The sequence below is a fragment of the Phocoena sinus genome, chromosome 15 (assembly GCF_008692025.1).
Source record: "Phocoena sinus isolate mPhoSin1 chromosome 15, mPhoSin1.pri, whole genome shotgun sequence".
Classification (NCBI taxonomy): Eukaryota; Metazoa; Chordata; class Mammalia; order Artiodactyla; family Phocoenidae; genus Phocoena; species Phocoena sinus.
This window is the reverse complement of record NC_045777.1, coordinates 11,339,171-11,351,696: the sequence shown is the minus strand read 5'-3', so window position 1 is coordinate 11,351,696 and position 12,526 is coordinate 11,339,171.

Below are 12,526 nucleotides of genomic sequence, written 5' to 3'. Positions count from 1 at the left end.
AACTCAGCTCAACAAAACGCAACTCACTTCAATTCAGTTAAACTCACTCAGTTTAATGCCTCATCTCAGCTCATTTTAACTCACTGTACATCAGCTCTGTGCACCTCAGTTCAGTATAACTCAATTCAGTTTAAAACCCACTTCAGTTTAACTCAACTCAGTTCAGTATAACTCAATTCAGTTTAAAACCCACTTCAGTTTAACTCAACTCATCCTAACTTAGCTCACCTAACCTCAACTCAGTTCAGCTTATCTCTGTCCAACTCAGTCAAGTCACCTCAGTTTCACCCACTTTGATTCACTCAAGTCAATCCAGCTCAATTTAATGCTCAGCTCAGCTCCACTTCACCTCATCTCCTCCACTCACCTCATCTAAGATTGATTTAACTGCACTCAGCTCAACTTGGCTCAAGTCACCCACCTCAGCTCACCTTAAACACTTACCCCATTTGTCACTCCCTCCTCCCCGACATGCTCCGGGCCTTGCAGAAGAGAGGTACCTCAGACCTGGTTCCTGCTGCTGGCGTCTTCCCAGTCTAGCTGGGAGCTCTGACATGTCCCTCAACAGGTGCTGTGTGGGGGGAGCACAGGGTACTAAGTGAGCAGCTTGTGGCAGCGCTAGGGAGCCCCGATGACTTCCCACAGGAGGAGGAGTTAGCTCCGGCAGAATATTGGGAGGAAGGACATTCCAGGAAAAAGGGACAGCATGTGCAAAGGACCGGAGGCAGGACATTCAGAGAACTGGAAGTCGCTCGTGCTGGGGGCAAGGTGGGAGGATGAGGGTGGTACAAGAGGTGGCGGGGGACATGCAGTCTCCTTGTGGGGACTCTGGCCTGGGAACAGTGGGGAGCCACTGCAGCATTGAGCAGAGGAGAAATGTGATTTACAGGATCCCTCCTGTTGCTGGGAGGAAACAGTCCAGAGGTGAGACTGGACTTGTTGGGTAGTGACTGAGCTGAGAGATCCAACATTGGGATGTTGGTGGGGGACAAACAGGTGGGGAGCTTAAAGAAAGAATTTAGGAAATGGATAATGAAAAATGAACCGGAAATGAGCACTTTGCACCAGGCCTTGTCTATCTGTCTTATATATATTAACTAATTTAATCCTTCCAACAAGCTCATGAGGTAGGTATTACTATTAACCTTATTTTATAGATGAGGAAACTGAGGCTTAGAGAGGCCAAGACATTTGGCCAAGGCACACAGCTTCTAAGGGGCAGAGCTGGGATCTGAACTCAGGCATTTGATGCTCCAGAGCCCTCAGGAGCAGTTGGGTGTCCCCTTCAAACTTCTCATGGCAGGTCCATCCTGCAGGTTTTCACTCCACATAATAGGTGCTCAGGAAATTCTTGCTCTGTGAGTTTATGGGGATTTAAATCATTATCTCCATTTGAGTTGGGAGTGCCTGTCCCCATTTCAAAGGAAGAATCTGTTATCTGGGTTTCACAGGAGAGGAAACAGAGGCCCAAAATCACACAGCCAGGAAGTGATAGGGCCAAGCTTTGAATCCCAAGTAGGAAAGTGCTCTACAAACAGGCAAGGTAGTCATCATTAGGGTCTTCAGCCATTTGGATTTTAAGTTCACCTGCACGTGTGCACTGACCAGGGCCTGCACACTGCACCGGGAGAGGATCCCACCCTGGTCCCTCCCCTGCTTAAAATTCTCCCATAGCTGCCCACTGTCCTGGGATGCAATACAGGCTCATCTGTGCAGCAGGTGCGGCCTGATCTGCTCCCCACCCTGCCCCCGTCTCTGACCTCACCTCCCACAACTCTCCCCTTCTTGCTTCCTGCTCCAGCCTCCTCCAACACACCAGTTTCTCACCCCAGGGGCTTTGCACATGCACTTCCCTGTGCTTGGAACACTCTTCCCATGGCGGCTCCATCTCATCCTTCAGTTCTCAGATCTAATGTCACCTCTTCAGAGAAGCCCACCCTGAGCCCTTGAATTCAAGTCTCTGCCCATTGTTCCCTATCACACCACCTTAAAAAAATATCCTGCTCCTTTGATGGATTCTTATTTTTTTATCATTTACTTCCTCTAGTAGACTGAGCTCTCATGGGCATGACCATGTCTATTTTGTTTGCTGCTATACTGACTGGCATACAGTAGGTGCTTAATAAACACTTGTGGATGGAATGAATGAATGAGTGAAAGAATGGATGGACATAGTTTAGTAATCTCGGTGCTGAGAAGAGGAACAGAAGGCTCAGGGCCCAGGCTGGGGTCCGACACCTCCTCTCCCTGGGTCCCCTTGTCCTGAGCAGGAGCCCTGCTGGGGCAGGAGGGCGGACGTCGGGGGCAGCGGGCAGGCCTGGGCGAGGCCTTCTCCTTCCTTACTGTTTTCATCCTCTTGGTTAATTACGGGCTCAGACACTCTTCGATGCCTTCCCAGAATAATAGCCAGGCCTGTTGTCAGCAGCATCTCTGGGACCTTTTCACAAACAGTCATTAATCAAGTCTCGCCGCCACCTTGCCCTTCTTCCCAGTGGAAACTGAGGCCCAGAGAGGTGAGGCCACTTTCCCAGCATCAGACAGCTGACGTGGGGAGGATGGCCTGATTTGCCCCCAACTCTCTAGTGTGGGATGGGGGCTTCTTCTCTGTTCCACTTAGTGAGGAGCCTCTGAGCCTGCCATGGCTGGGGGGCCCTGCCCCCAGTTCCCAGCCCCCAGCCTTCCTTGAAGCCCCAGGGGCCTTCCAAGGTGGCCTCGTAATCACTGCCGGTTAATTAAGGAGGTTAAACAACTCTGCGGGACCCACACAGGCCTGCGCGGGGAGAAGGTGGCTTGGCCGTTTGGCAGCGAGGCCCCTGTTCCCCAGGCCCAGCCTGGCAGGGCACTGTACAGCCTCTGCCCTCCTGCCCGGGGGTCTCTGGGGAGCATGCCATAGGGCTCCATTGTTGGTTGGTGCCCCCTCGCCTTCTTCAGGTGGTGGCTGGGAAGCACTGACATCACTTAACGAGGCCTCAACAGCTGCCAAGCAGAGCTGGAGGAGTTGAAACAGGTTCTGGGTGAGGTGAGTTTCGTGGGCTGGGCAGAATCCGTGACTCTTTGCCATGTGGGCACTCCCTGGGGTGGTGGGGGGCAGGCGTGGGACCCCTGACTCCTCCCTGTCCTCCCTCGGCCACTGTGGGGTGGGGGCAGAGAAAGCTTGGGAGGGGACAGCAAGGGTGACAGAGGATGGTGGCCAGGACTGGAGGCTCACACCCCACTTCCCACAACCCCCCACGAGAAGCCTGTGGGAACCACACCAAATAGGGCCACAGCAACAGCGTCTGGGGTTCCCAAGGCATTGCTAATCTGTGCTCTGACACAGTCCTTGGCCTCAGTCTTTCAGTCTGAGAAATGGGCGTGGTTGGATGCTACGACTTCAGGCTCAAAGATTTAGTTTAGGAATGATCCATCCCAGACAGAGCTACCTGACTTGCTGTGTGACTTTGGGCAAGTTGCTTCCCTCCTCTGGGCCCCTGTACCCAGTGGTGGCGTGGCGGGGTGGGTCAAGTGATGATGAGTGGTCACTCCTGCTGACCCTCTGTCTCCACTGAGAACACCTCATGAGGGGCGCTCAGACTTGCTTTCTCCAGGACACACAAGGGAGTTATTCGGTATTTCTCTGCTGGCCCCGGGGAGACTGAGGCCCTGCACTCAGGCCGAAGAGGCTTGGGAGGAAGCTCCTAATGGGTGCCTAGATGCTCCCCGAGGCCAGGCTCTGGGTCCCAGGACCTGGAGGGCCAGCCCCTACGCATTGCTGAACCCCTGGGTCCACAGTGGGACAGGCTCAGGCAAGGCTGGCTCACGGCAGGACCCACTGTGTTCCCAGAGCCTGTGTGGGTTGGGGCCCTGCTGGCTCTTTGTCTTCTCCAATTTCTCTTTTTTAAAGTCACCTTTTGGGAAGTATAATTTACATACAGTAAAGTTCACTCTTTTTTGGTGTACAGTTCTATGCATTTTGACAAACTTATACAGTTGCATAACCACCACCATGATCAAGATATAGAATATTCCATCACTCCGGAAGGTTCCCTGGTGTTCCTTTGTAGTCAGTCTCTTTTGGTATCACCAGCCGCTGACAACCACTGATCTCCCCCAACTTCTTATTTTGAAAATTTTCAAACTTTCTAGAAAAGTGCAAAAACCTTGCAATGAACCGCTCTAGTGCCTTCACCCAGATTCCCCAACTGACAACACTTGGCTCCATGGGCATTCTTCTCTCTCTCTCTCTCTCTCCATGATTTTTGCTGAAGTGTTTGTAAGTTGCAGACATCCTGACCCTTCACCCTAAATACTTCAGCAAGCACCTCTGATGAACAAGGGCATTCTCAGACACAACCCCAGTGCCATTATCACATCCAAGAAATTTAGCATTGATCCAGTCATATTACCTAATATCCGGTCTGTGTCCAAATTACTGAGGTTGCACTAATTATTGAGGTTGCTCCAAAGTGTCCTCGATAGCTCTTTGTGTGTGTGTGTGTGTGTGTGTGTGTGTGTGTGTGTGTGTGTGTGTGTGTAGTTTTCTTGTCTGGACTTTAATCAAGGATCAGGCCCTGTATTTGATAGGGTCTCTTTGGTGTCCTTTTATCTAGAACATTTCCCCTGCCCTGGCTTTATGCACACTGTACTCTTTTTAAAAACTGCCCTCATGATTCTCCATACCTGGGGCTCAAGGGCAAGTCCCTGGGGGACATGAGTGCCAGGGGAGGGGCTGCTGATGTGGTGACACGGGTGTCCTGAGGGTCTTTTCTTAAAAGCTTTGTTTAAAAGGAGAGGGATGTAGGAAGAGAGAGACGGGGAGAGACAGACAGACAGATAAGTAGGTTCATTGTTTCAATTTCCAGCAGTGCAGAAAAATTCAAAGCAGAAAGTAAAAATCACCCAATTTGAACTGAGAGGGCCCTGCAGCCCGATGGTTGTTGCTCTAATCCCACTCTGCCCTGGCTGTGAGACCTTGGCCAGGAGACCTCACCTCTTGGGCCTTGATCTCTCCATCTGTGAAATGAGGACAATATCAGTCTGTCCATCTCCTGCCATTGTTGTGAGGATTAATGAATTAACGCAGGTAGTGCATAAATAGCAGTGACTCGAGTTGTTAACAGTTTAGTGACAGTCTTTCCAGATATTTCTCTCTATACCTACATGCATGGATATATGTGAATATTATATTATATAAATTGGGTTGTCTCCTTTTTCTCCTCGATAATTTATCATAAGCATTCTCCCGCATCCCTAAATGTAGCACTCTTCTATCATTTAAACTTTTTTTTAACATTTATTAATCTTTGTCGATAGAAAATAGATTCATATGGTACCAAATACCAAAGGTACAAGAAGTGTACGGTAAAAAGTCTGTCTCCCTCCCACCCCTGTTCTCTCAGTTCCTCGTTGAGATATTTTCTTGTTTTGCTTTCCAGAGGGTTCTATGCAGAGACAAATAAAAGCATATATTTTCTTTCTTCTTGTTCTCCTTACAGACAGTAGAAAACTTTACACACTGTTTCTATGCCTTGTTATTTTCACTGAACAGTAGGTCTTGGAGAGGGTCCACATAGGTGCATAAGGACCATCCTTTTTTAAAAAATTTTAAGCCTGTGTGGTAATCCCTTGGAGAAATGGACCGTTTAGTGAACCAGTTCCTTATTCATGGATATTGAGGTGCTTGTAGGCTTTCGCCGCTACAAATTGCAACAGATAGCCTTGTGCAAACATCTTTGTGCCCATGTGCAAGTCTGTAGGATATATTCCTAGAAGTGAAATTGTGGGTCAGATGTCATGCATATTTTGAGGTTTGCTCTGCCACCATTTTCAATGGCTGCATGAATCCCAGTGTATTTAACAGTCCCCAACTGGTGGACATTTAGGTGGTTCCAATTTGTCTTTCCCATAAACAGTGCCGCAGTGAACATCTTTGTGCAGCTGTCTTTGTGTGCTTGAGCAGTCAGCTTATGGGGAATTCCCAGGAATCTGAGAGCAGAGCAACAGGAAGTGCTGAGAAGAGAAGATTGACCCAAAGGGGCTTACAGAGCCCCAGGGCCTGTGGGATGGATGGTGATCAGAGTGGCTGCCAATCAGATCCTCAGAGTAACAGACTCCTCTAAACTTTTGCTGCGAGAATGTGGTCTGGGACCCACAGCATTGGGCCCACCTGAGGGGCTGTTAGAAATGCAGAGTTTTGGGCCCCACCCCAGCCCTGTTGCATCAGGACTTGCATTTTGCTGGTACAGCCGATTTTGAGAAGAGCTGCCCTAAAACAAATCCAGAAACCCCAAGACCCATTACTGGAGGAAGTGGTTAAGCCTTAGGTCTGGGGCAGACCTGAGGCTAAACCTGGCTTCACCACCGCTGGCTGTGTGACTGGGAGTGAGCTGGGTGACCTCTCTGTGCCTCAATGTCCTATCTTTAAAATAGGAATGAGAGTAACACCTCATAGGGTGGTTGTGAGAATCCAACACAATTATTCACATAAAAGTGTGTAGCATGTACTTACATGTAGTAAGTGCTCAATAAATATCGTCGTTGTTATTGAGGTGCATATTATGTCAAGGAGATGTGGAGTCAGGTCCTTTTGTCTGCCTTGTGGTCTCTCCTTTCTCTCTCTGTCTCTCTCTGTCTGCATCTGTCTCTCTGTGTCCACCTGTTTCTCTCTGTTCTGCCTCAGTGTCCCTCCTTAAGTTTCTGTTTCTTTCTCCCCATATCTCAGCATCTCTCTCTGACTTTGTTTTTATCTCTAACCTACGGGGCCATACAGGCTTTATAAGCATCTATGAAAATGCTAAAAACCTGGGAAAATGGGGCTAAAATACAAAGAGGAAACTAAAAATTAACAATAACATAAGGGCAAAATCATACTATTACCCAAAATCAGAAATATCAACAGCAAAAAATGTATGCTTTCAATGGGATGTGGGGCTCTTTCAACCTGCTTGGTGGGTTCTGGGGGGGGCCTGCCAGGCCACACAGACTGGCCCATTGTCACCTTCCTTTCCTCCTTCTTTGGATACAATGCAGCCTTGGCCCTTCACAGAGCTGAATGATGAAGAGCAAAGATTCTGGCCCCAGATGGTCACCGAAGCCCTTCTCTTGTCGTATCCTTGCTGAGTGATCCAGCGTAGGCACAATCAGTCAGTGATTTGTGTTCTTCTAGCTCATTCACTGAGCACCTACTGTGTCAGACCCTGGTACACAACACTGAATGACAAAACCTCTGCCTGTGGTGCTTATATCTTAGGGGGTGTGCATGTGGCAGATAAAAGAGAAGTGAATGAATAAATATACAGAACAATTTTAGACAGTGCTAAGTTACGTGACTAGAATAAAACATGGTTGTGTGATAGATAAAAATAGGGGTGGGACTACCTTACATTGAGGGTGGGAGTGGGGATCTGGGAAGGCTGCTCTGACCTGAATTCAGAAACCAGAATGATGAAAAGGAGCTGGGCATTGGAAGATCAAGAAAAAGGGCATTCCAGGAGAGGGGACAGCAAGTGCAAAGGCCCTGAGGCAGGAACAAGCTTGGGGCCAATCATGACTGCAAGCTTTCAGGGGATGAAAAGGTCTCAGGAACAAGACAGTATTAGCTGAGTGTTTTGAACAAGTCACTTGCCACTTTGGGCCTTAGTTTCCCCCAATGTAAAACGAGAATGATAAAGACCCAACCCTTAGGGATGAGTGAAGATTAATCCAGTGGTGGGCCAGAATTTCTCTACTGGAGGGGCTCAGGAAATGGGTTGTGGGAACATATGTCTTGAAACTGTGGCACAGCAGGACCACTCTTTGTGCTTGGATGATTTCGGGTAGCTTTTGGGGGGGCGGGGGCCCAATGGAGATTATTTTGGGCTGAAACCAATGCTCCAATCTCCCCATGGCTCAGCCCCTGCTTTCAGGAGTTAATAGCTTAAAGCATGGCATAATGCCTGGCACAGAGCAAGTAGAGAGGAATGGGGAGGGCATTCCAGGTGGGAGGAAAGGCGTGTAGCTGGGAATGTTTAAGGCGTGTTAGGAGAAGAGTGAGGAGACCAGCTTGGCTGGTGGGGAGGGGTGAGAGAGGAGGCTGGAAAGACAAGTTGAGGCCCAGGATGAGACCTTGAATGGCATGCAAAAGGAGGGTGGGCCTCAGCTTGTAGGCAGCGGGGGCCATTGTGCCTTCTGGAGCAGGAGAAGCTGTGGAAATGGTCTTTGGTTTGGGTTTGTTTTTTCAATGACATATTTTAGACATTCAAAAAAGTATAAAGGAAAATATAATAAGCTTTCATTCAGCCATCACTCAGCTTAAGAAGAAAACCCTCCAGTATAGATGACACCTGCCCCAGCCCCCCATACCCTTTCCCAATTATATTTCTCCTAGAAGTTACTGCAGACCTGGATTTGGTGTTCATGGTTCCACGGGTGTCTTTGTCCTTCTGTTGTTTGTTTGATGGAGGTACAAAGTACACACAGTACAATACACAAATCTTAACTGTACAGTTTGATGGCCCATGGGATCACCACCCAGATCGAGTCACAGGCCACTCCTAGCCTTTGGTTTTTCTATCCTTGCACTTCATACAAATGGAATCATTCTGTGTGTGCTTTTCTGTATCTGGTGCTTTCACTCAACCTGTGCCTGTGAGATCTACCCGTGTTCATGTCAATGGTTCACCCCTATTCACTGCTGCATAGTAGTCCACTGTTTAAATAGACCACAGTTTATTAATCACTCTACCGTCCATGGAGATGTATATTATTTCCAGTTTCCAGTATACTGAATAGTGTTGCTATGAACATTCTTGTACATACCTTTTGGTAGACATAAGAACGCAGTTCTTTTAGTATATGTTCAAGAGTGAGGTTGTTGGATGATGGAGTATGCACATGTTTAGTTCTCGTAGCTATGGCCAGTTTCCCAAAGTGGTTGTACAACATCTTTATGCTTTTATACACACACACACACACACACACACACACACACACACACACACACACGTCCCCTAGAGACTTGGGGCGCTGTTTTGGTTGTGGGTGTGATTCTACAGATGGTGTCACTTGTACTTTTGCTTCTGCAACTTGCTTTTTTTTCCACTCAATGTTCTGTTCCCAAGATCCGTCCCTGTTGGTGTAGCAGCTTGAGTGCATCTATTTATTCTTGATGTAGGATCTGTCCTGTGAACAGACCACAGCGTTCTCCTCCAAGCTTTTACGTTTAGCTTATTCCCAACTGGGATTCTCTTTCCAGATTTTCATAAGCATCTGTTAGGTGTTGAGTGAGGCCAGCGAGGATGGGGGTGGAGGGGCTGTTGCATCCAATCAGGTGGGAGATGAGGATGAGGGGCTGCTGGTGCAGATGGTTTCGAGGGACATTTTAGGGAACTTGGTTGAGGTGGAGGAGGAAGGAAACAAGACTTGGATTCTGGAGGCCAGAAACCCGGGGTTGAATCCCTCCTCTCACTTTCTGGCTATGTGACCTTAGGCATGTCACTTTGCTGCTCAGAGCCTCAGTTTCCTCATCTGTAATTTGGGATCATTCACCCTGCCTGGCAAGGGTTGAGTGAGCAGAGACATTTAGTGGTCAGTGTTTGAATCCATTTATTAGCTGATTGACTTTGGGTAAATTGCCTCATCTTAGCTTCTCAGTTTCCTCATCTGTAAAATGGGGATAAGAATAATACCCACCTCCCAGTGGTTTTGGAAAAATGAAATGGGATTGCATATGTAAAGTACTTAGTAAATGCTCAATAACTGGTAGCTACTTGTTATTATTACTGTTGTTGCTGTTGACTTCTGACTTTCCCACTAGATGGTAGGTGCTGCGAGGGCAGGGCCTGCTCTTTTGCTCCCATCTTCCTCCTGGAGGTCATTGGAAATATTTGGAGTCTAACTACACACTACTGCTGCATCCTGGGTGGGTGCCCTTGGGCGAGCCCAGCCCCCTCTCAGAGCCTCTATTTTCTCCTGTAAAATGGGGCTCATGGCAATGCCTACCTGATAAGGTAGTTTCTTGCCAGGCATATGGTAGATGCCTTCAAAGGAGAAAGAGCTCTAGAGCAGGTCAGGTGGGGCCCCAAGGGGGCAACATTTTCCTAGCAGTGCTGTGGCTCATACAGTCCAGGGGACTTCCAGAGACGGGGCGGGGAAGGTTGTCACTTCTGGCTGAGCTGCTTTGGAAAGGGGACATGGTGGCAGTGAGAAGAGAGAGGAAGGGGGATTCTGGCTCTGCTGACCCCCTGAGGGCAGGTTTCAGCAGCAGGGATAACCAAGCCCCTTGCTGCAGAGTGGGGACACTCAGGCCACAGTGAGTGGGAGGCTGACGTCCCAGGTAGCTGACCTGCCTCTGATGCCCATGTGCTGTGTGGCTCTGGGTACCTGGTGCACGTTCTCTGTGCCCCGATTTCCTTTGCTGTGATTGTCTTAGGGAGGCCTTGCTTCCTTGTCTGTTGGATTTTCCAACCCCTGCAGACCCCCTGGCCCGGCCCCCTTGCCCTCATGGAGGCTGAGGCCAGGGCTCAGGGCCAGGGCTGCGCACCTTGACAACCCGCCCACGCCAGGCACAAAGGCCCATTGTTTGGGCCCATGTTGGCGGGGAAGCGGGCGGGGAGCAGCCGCCTTTCACCCAACCCGCTTGTGGTTGGCAGGGACTGAGGAGCGATTCACAGTGGTCCCCACCCCCTGACCGGGCACCTGGCCAGGCCGCCTCCTGGGCAGGCACCCTCGCGAAGCTGGGCCAGCTTGTACCCTGAGCTGAGCCTCAGTTTCCCCTGAGATCCACAGGGCTCTGGCCTCCCCTGTCACAGAGAAGCCACCCTGCTGTACTTGAGGTGGCCATGGGCACCAGGGCTTTAGGGCCCGATAGGCCTGGGTTCTAGTTCTGGGTGGTTTTGGGTGCGTCTGTTCACCTCCATGAGGCTTAGTTTTCCCATCTGTAAAAGGAGGCTTGGAATCAATGGCACTCAGGGTAGAAGGAGAAAAGTGATGCCATAAGGCAACATTCATTTGGCCATTCCTTTATTCAAAAGTCCATACTGGTGTCAACTATGTACATGACTGGTTATAGAATTTTAGTTGCCCCGTACAAAATTAAATGCAGTGCCCCTCATTCAAAATTAAGAATTTCAAGATGGTGCCAGCATGGGAACTTCTGACATGGGGCCCTGTGTGAGGGCCTGGGTCACACGGCCATGAAGCCCACCCTGACTGTGTGCCAGGCTCTATTCCAAGCATGGGACACAGCCAATGAAACAGAGGAAAGCCTCTGCCCTCGTAGAACTGACAATCTGTCAGGGGACCTAGGACTCCCTTGGGATTGCCTGGTAGCTCTTTCTGAACCCAGGTGTCCCTGGAGGCAAGCTCCTTCTGGGCCTGCTCACCAGGCCATGCAGGGTGAACTGGGGGTACCCAGGCTTCCCTGTGAGGCGCCAGTGTCAGTGACCCCCACGTCAGTCTGGGCACCCACAGTAGTAACGGCTGACATTTACTGAGTGCAGACTCGGTGCTGGGGCTGATCAGGGTGTGTACCCAGTGAATTCAGAGCATCTTTGTAATAGCCCTATGAGGAGGCAAGGCAGTATGCTTGTCCCCTGTACAGATGGAGAAACAGAGGCTCAAGCCAGTGAATGGCAGAGGCAGGATTTAAACCCAGGTTGTCTGGTGCCAGAGCCTTAATCTCCCCATGCCACCCTCTGCCAAGGGGGCCATTGGTGAGCCAGCTGATGTGTGCCTGGGACAGAGGCCCTGCTGGGGTTTGAGGATGAGAAGGGCACGGGTGTGCTGGTGGCCCACCAGCTGCCGCCTGGGTTGGCCCCGCTGTGTGACCCTGAATCACAGCCCTGTGTCCTGGGAAGCTTTCTGTGCCCCAGGCACCCGTGGGGCCTGAGTCACAGTAGAGCACACCCTGCCACCCTGCCCATCTCCTGCCTGGGCCTCGGGACAGGCAGGCCCTCAGAGCAGGTCCCTAGTCAGGAACTCACATTTCTACCCACTTTCAGGGGCAAGAGAGAGCCATCTATTTGCAGCCCCAGAAACACACTTCTGCCTTCTCTCCTTGAGCCCAAACCCACCCTTCAAAGTTACCCCAGGATGGATTGCTGGCTGGTGAGTTACTGAGCTCCCCATCGCTGGAGCATTCAAGGCAGGATAGCCTGTCAGGGGTGATGAGGAGTGTTCCTGCTTCAGGCAGGGCCTGATGCTGGAGTATGTGTCTTCCAAAGCCCTAAACTTTATTCATGCGCTTATTTTTGAACAGCTACTCTGAGTAAAAGGTACAAAATCCAAAAAGTACAAAAGAATATGGAGTGAAAAGTAAGTCTCCACCCTTCCTGACCCCCAGTCTCCAACTTTCTCTCCTAAGAAGTAGACATTGTTTACCAATTTCTTTTCCCCAAAGCTAATTTATGTAATACAAACATATAAATTGTCGTTTCCTGTCTCCTTTCTACCCACACAAATGGTAGCCAATACATTTCATAGCTCATTCTACCCCTCATTTTATTTTTGTTTTATTTTACAGCTTATCGTAGACACTGTTCCAGATCAGCACACACAGATCTGCTCTATT